We start from the raw sequence: 6,000 nt of genomic DNA, 5'->3' as shown, positions 1-6,000 counted from the left end.
CTCATGCTCTCTCTCTCTCTCTCTCTCTCTCTCTTCTCTCATATAAATAAAGTCTTAAAAAAAAGAATTAGACAAATATTCAACAAACACAAACAGTTCTGGGAGAGCTCTGGAGTCCACTTAAGAAATGTTACCAACATAGTGGAAAACACCTGAAAACAATCACAGAAGAAGAGAAGGAAGACAGCTTCATTTTGCCTGCACTACCCTATCCCCCAAGCTGGCATTATTGTGCACCAAGAGGAACCTCAGCTAGAAAGAGTCCCCTTACCAGGAAAGAAAGAGTGGGTTGAGCTATCAGTTTCCAGGCATTTCAGGGCCTCACACATCACTCCCTTCACCCTACCCAGACTAGCAAAGGTGAGACATAATGAGAAGGCAAGGATCAAGGAAGAAAAGCAGGGGATACTAATACCAGGACTGATCTCAATTCACAGGGACCTGCAACACATAAAAACCTAGCAGATTTTGTTACAGAAAAAAAAAAAAAAAAGTCCAGCGCAGCCACTGTAGACTCCTTGCACTCCCTTTCACCCCACAGATACACATGTTTAGTAACAACATCCACCTGAGTCCCTCGCCACCCCTTCCCCTCTACTCTGAACCCACAACATGTACCAGCAGCCAGCTCAGGCCTCTGAAGCTGTAAATGCAAGTCACCACCCTAGACCCCCTTGCTGGCTTCCCAGCACCATGTGCTCACTTGGAGATAGTCCCTCCAGCTGTGCATTGCAGACCATCAGCTGACACTGATCACCAACATCCATGGCAGTGTGCATGCCTGGGGCAGATGGTACAGCAAAGGGAGAGCTCACCAAAAGCCAGGGCTCCCATAGCTGCTTGTGGATATGCATCAGGCCTTGTCTTCTGTCACTGGCCTACACCACTGAACTCATCTGTAGCCAACCCCTCCAGCTATGCACCTCCATACTTCCAGACCAATCCCCCTTACTGGGCCCCTCTCCAATATATAAAAATCATGAACATATATGCACCCAACATCACAGCACCTCAATATGTTAAGCAAATACTAACAGACTAAAGGAAAAATAGGCAATACAATAATAGTAGGGACTCCAATGCCCCCACTTTCAACAATGAATAAATAATCCAGAGAGAAAATCAACAAGGAAATAAACTTGAACCATACATCAGGCCAAATGTACCTATCAGACATATACAGAACATTCAACTGACAGCCTCAGAATACATATTCTTCTCAAGTGCACATGGAACTTTCTCCAGAATAGATCATTTATGATAGGTTCCCAAAGAGTCTTGATAGATTTATAAAGATTGAGATCACACCAAGTATGTTTCCAACCACAATGCTATGAAACTAGAAATTGGTAACATAAGAAAAGCTGGAAACTCACAAATATGTGGAAATTAAACAACACAGTCCCAAACAACCAATGAGTCAAAGAAGAAATCAAAAGAAAATAAAAAATACCATGGAACAAACAATAAAAATGAAAGCACACTGGGCAGCTATATGTAGAAGAATTAAACTCGACCATTCTCTTATACCATACACAAAGATAAACTCAAAATGGATAAAAGACCTCAACGTGAGACAGGAATCCATCAGAATCCTAGAGGAGAACATAGGCAGTAACCTCTTCGGTATCAGCCACAGCAACTTCTTTCAAGATATGTCTCCAAAGGCAAAGGAAACAAAAGCCAAAATAAACTTTTGGGACTTCATCACAATCAAAAGCTTCTGCACAGCAAAGGAAACAGTCAAGAAAACAAAGAGGCAACCCACGGAATGGGAGAAGATATTTGCAAATGACAGTACAGACAAAAGATTGATATCCAGGATCTATAAAGAACTCCTCAAACTCAACACACACAAAACAGATAATCATATCAAAAAATGGGCAGAAGATATGAACAGACACTTCTCCAATGAAGACCTACAAATGGCTATCAGACACATGAAAAAATCTTCATCATCACTAGCCATCAGGGAGATTCAAATTAAAACCACATTGAGATATCACCTTACACCAGTTAGAAGGGCCAAAATTAACAAGACAGGAAACAATGTGGAGATGTGGAGGGGATGTGGAGATGTGGAGAAAGGGGAACCCTCTTACACTGTTGGTGGGAATGCAAGTTGGTGCAGCCACTTTGGAGAACAGTGTGGAGATTCCTCAAGAAATTAAAAATAGAGCTTCCCTATGACCCTGCAATTGCACTACTGGGTATTTACCCCAAAGATACAGGTGGAGTGAAAAGAAGGGCCATCTGTACCCCAATGTTTATAGCAGCAATGGCCACGGTCGCCAAACTGTGGAAAGAACCAAGATGCCCTTCAACGGATGAATGGATAAGGAAGATGTGGTCCATATACACTATGGAGTATGATGCCTCCATCAGAAAGGATGAATACCCAACTTTTGTAGCAACATGGATGGGACTGGAAGAGATTATGCTGAGTGAAATAAGTCAAGCGGAGAGAGTCAATTATCATATGGTTTCACTTATTTGTGGAGCATAATAAATAGCATGGAGGACATGGGGAGTTAGGAGAAGGGAGTTGAGGGAAATTGGAAGGGGAGGTGAACAATGAGAGACTATGGACTCCGAAAAACAATCTGAAGGGTTTGAAGAGGTGGGGGGGGTGGGAGGTTGGGGGAACCAGGTGGTGGGTATTAGAGAGGGCACGGATTGCATGGAGCACTGGGTGTGGTACAAAAACAATGAATACTGTTACGCTGAAAATAAATTTTAAAAATGATTCAAATTTCATGGGCGCCTGGGTGGCTTAGTGGGTTAAGCCGCTGCCTTCGGCTCGGGTCATGATCTCAGGGTCCTGGGATCGAGTCCCGCATCAGGCTCTCTGCTCGGCAGGAAGCCTGCTTCCCTCTCTCTCTCTCTCTCTCTCTGCCTTCCTCTCCGTCTACTTGTGATCTCTGTCAAATAAATAAATAAAATCTTAAAAAAAAATAAAAATAAAAAAATTAAAAATGATTCAAATTTCAAAAAAAAATGAAAGCACAATATATCAAAAACTACAAGATGCTACAAAAACAGTTCTAAGGGTGGGGTGTCTGGGTCTGGGGGTTGGTTATCTGCCTTCAGCTCGGGCCCTGATCTTGGAATCCTGGGATCAAGCCCCACATTGGGCTCTCTGCTTGGCTAGAAATTTGCTTCTCCCTTTCACTCTCCCTCTATGCTTTCCTTTTATCTCTCTTCTCTCTCTATCTCTATCTCTTGCAAATAAATAAAATCTTTTGAAAAAAAATCAGGTCTAACAGAAATATTTAGAATGACATAAGTCTGCATTAAGGAAAAAAAAAGATCTCAAAAAAGAACAAACTGAGGTCATACTTAGGAAGAGGTGGTAAACATAAAGAGCAGAAATAAATGAAATAGGGACCAGCAAACTGTGTAAGATTTATTTATTTGAGTCAGAGAAAGAGCAAGTGGGGAGAGGGGAAGGGTGAGAGACTCTTCAAGCAGACTCCCCACTGAGTGCAGACCTCAACTCTGGGCTCCATCTCATAGCGCATGAGATCATGACCTGAGCTGAAACCAAGAGTTGGACACTTAACCCAAGGCTCAATCTCATGATTGAGATCATGACATTAGCTGAAACCAAGAGTCCAGTGCTTAACAATTTGAGCCACCCAGGCACCCCATGAAAACTATATTTAAAAAAAAAACAACAACTAAGAGCTGGGTTTTTTTTTAATATTTTTATTTATTTATTTGACAGAGATCACAAGTAGGCAGAGAGACAGGCAGAGAGAGAGAGAGGAAGGGAAGCAGGCTCCCCACTGAGCAGAGAGCCTGATGCTGGGCTTCATCCCAGGGCCCTGGGATCATTACCTGAGCTGAAGGCAGAGGCTTCAACCCACTGAGCCACCCAGGCGCCGCTGGTTTTTTTTTTTTTTAACTGTATTTTATTTTTTCAGTGTTCCAAGATTCACTGGAAGAGCTGTTGTTTTTTTTTTCTTTTTTTTTTTTTTAAGAAATGATAAACAAGGGTGCCTGGGTGGCTCAGTAGGTTAAGCCGCTGCCTTTGGCTCAGGTCATGATCTCTGGGTCCTGGGATCGAGTCCCGCATCAGTCTCTCTGCTCAGCAGGGAGCCTGCTTCCCTCTCTCCCTCTGCCTGCCTCTTTGTCTACTTGTGATCTCTCTCTGTAAAATAAATAAATAAAATCTTAAAAAAAAAAGAAATGATAAACAAAATTGAGAAAACTTAGCTAGACCAAGAAAAAAGAGAGAGAGAAAACTCAAATAAAATCAGAAGTGAAAGAGTAAACATTACAACTGATACTACAGAAATACAAAAGATCGTAGAATGCTACTATGAACAATCATATGTCAATAAGTGGATAATCTAAAAGAAATGGATAACCTAGAAGACTCCTAAAAACATAAAGGAAACCAAGGCTGAATCATGAAAAAAAATAATTTGAAGATACCAATAATGAGGAAGGAAACTGAATCTGTAATCAAAAACCTCCCAACACAAAAAAGCTCATGATGACATGGTTTCACTGGCTATTTCTACCAAACATTTAAGGAAAAATTTACACCAATATTTCTCAAATTCTTCCCAAAAATTTTTTTTAAAGATTTTATTTATTTATTTGACAGAGAGAAATCACAAGTAAGCAGAGAGGCAGGCAGAGAGAGAGGAGGAAGCAGGCTCCCTGCTGAGCAGAAAGCCCGATGTGGGGCTCGAACCCAGGACCTGGGATCATGACCTGAGCCGAAGGCAGCGGCTTAACCCACTGAGCCACCCAGGCGCCCTTCTTCCCAAAATTTTTAAAGATGGAAACATTTCCTAAATCATCTCATGAAGCCAGCATTACCCTGACACCAAATCCATATAAAGACATCACAGTAAAATTATAAAGGAATATCCCTAATAAAGAGAGATGTAAAAAATCAAAAAAATATTAACAAACCGAATCTGACACCAAACTAAAAGGATAATTTACCATAAGCAAAGATATTTATCCAAGAACTCAAGAGTGATTCAACATACAAAACTAGATAAGGAAATATATCACATCAATAAACAAAAGAAAGAAAACTCAATTTGATGAAGAAAATGATTTTCATAATATTTAAAACCCGTTTATGATAATTTTTTTAAAACTCAGAAAACTAGGGATAGTGCAATAATTCCTCTACGTGTTAAATGGTTTTTATAAAAAACCCATAGCTAACACCATACCAGATATTGAAAGGCTGAAAACTTTCTCCCTAACATCAAGGACAAGACAAGGAAGCTGACCTCACCATTGCTAGTCACCATGGAACTGGAAGTTCTAGCCAGAGCTACTAGTCAAGAACACCAAATAAGGGACGCCTGGGTGGCTCAGTTGGTTGAGCAGCTGCCTTCGGCTCAGGTCATGATCCCAGCGTCCTGGGATCGAGTCCCACGTCGGGCTCCTTGCTCATCAGGGAGCCTGCTTCTCCCTCTGCCTCTGCCTGCCATTCTGTCTTCCTGTGCTTGCTCTCTCTCCCTCTCTCTCTGACAAATAAATAAATAAAATCTTTAAAAAAAAAAAAAAAGAACACCAAATAAAAGTCATTTAGATTGGAATGGAGGAAGTAAAACTACCTCTATTCACAGGGACCTGATCCTATACATTGTAAACTCCAAAGAGTTCACAGGAAAGGTACTAAGCAAAGAACTGTTGCAGGATATGTGATCAACACACCAATATCCGCTGTGTTTTTACACATCTGAAAGGAGCAACTGAAAGGAATATAATAAAGTTATTCTGGGGGCGCCTAGCTGGCTCAGTGGGTTAAGCCTCTGTCTTCAGCTCAGGTCATGATCTCAGGGTCCTGGGATTGAGCCCCACATTGGGCTCTCTGCTCAGCAGGGAGCCTGCTTCCCTGCCCCCATGCCTTCCTCTCTACTTGTGATCTCCGTCAAATAAATAAATATTTTTTAAAAAGTTATTCTGTTTAAAATAGCATCTAAAACAATGAAACACCTAGAAATAAGTTTAACCAAAGAGTTA

Source organism: Lutra lutra, chromosome 1 (assembly GCF_902655055.1).
Source record: "Lutra lutra chromosome 1, mLutLut1.2, whole genome shotgun sequence".
NCBI classification, from domain to species: Eukaryota; Metazoa; Chordata; class Mammalia; order Carnivora; family Mustelidae; genus Lutra; species Lutra lutra.
Note: the sequence above shows the minus strand (reverse complement) of the source record.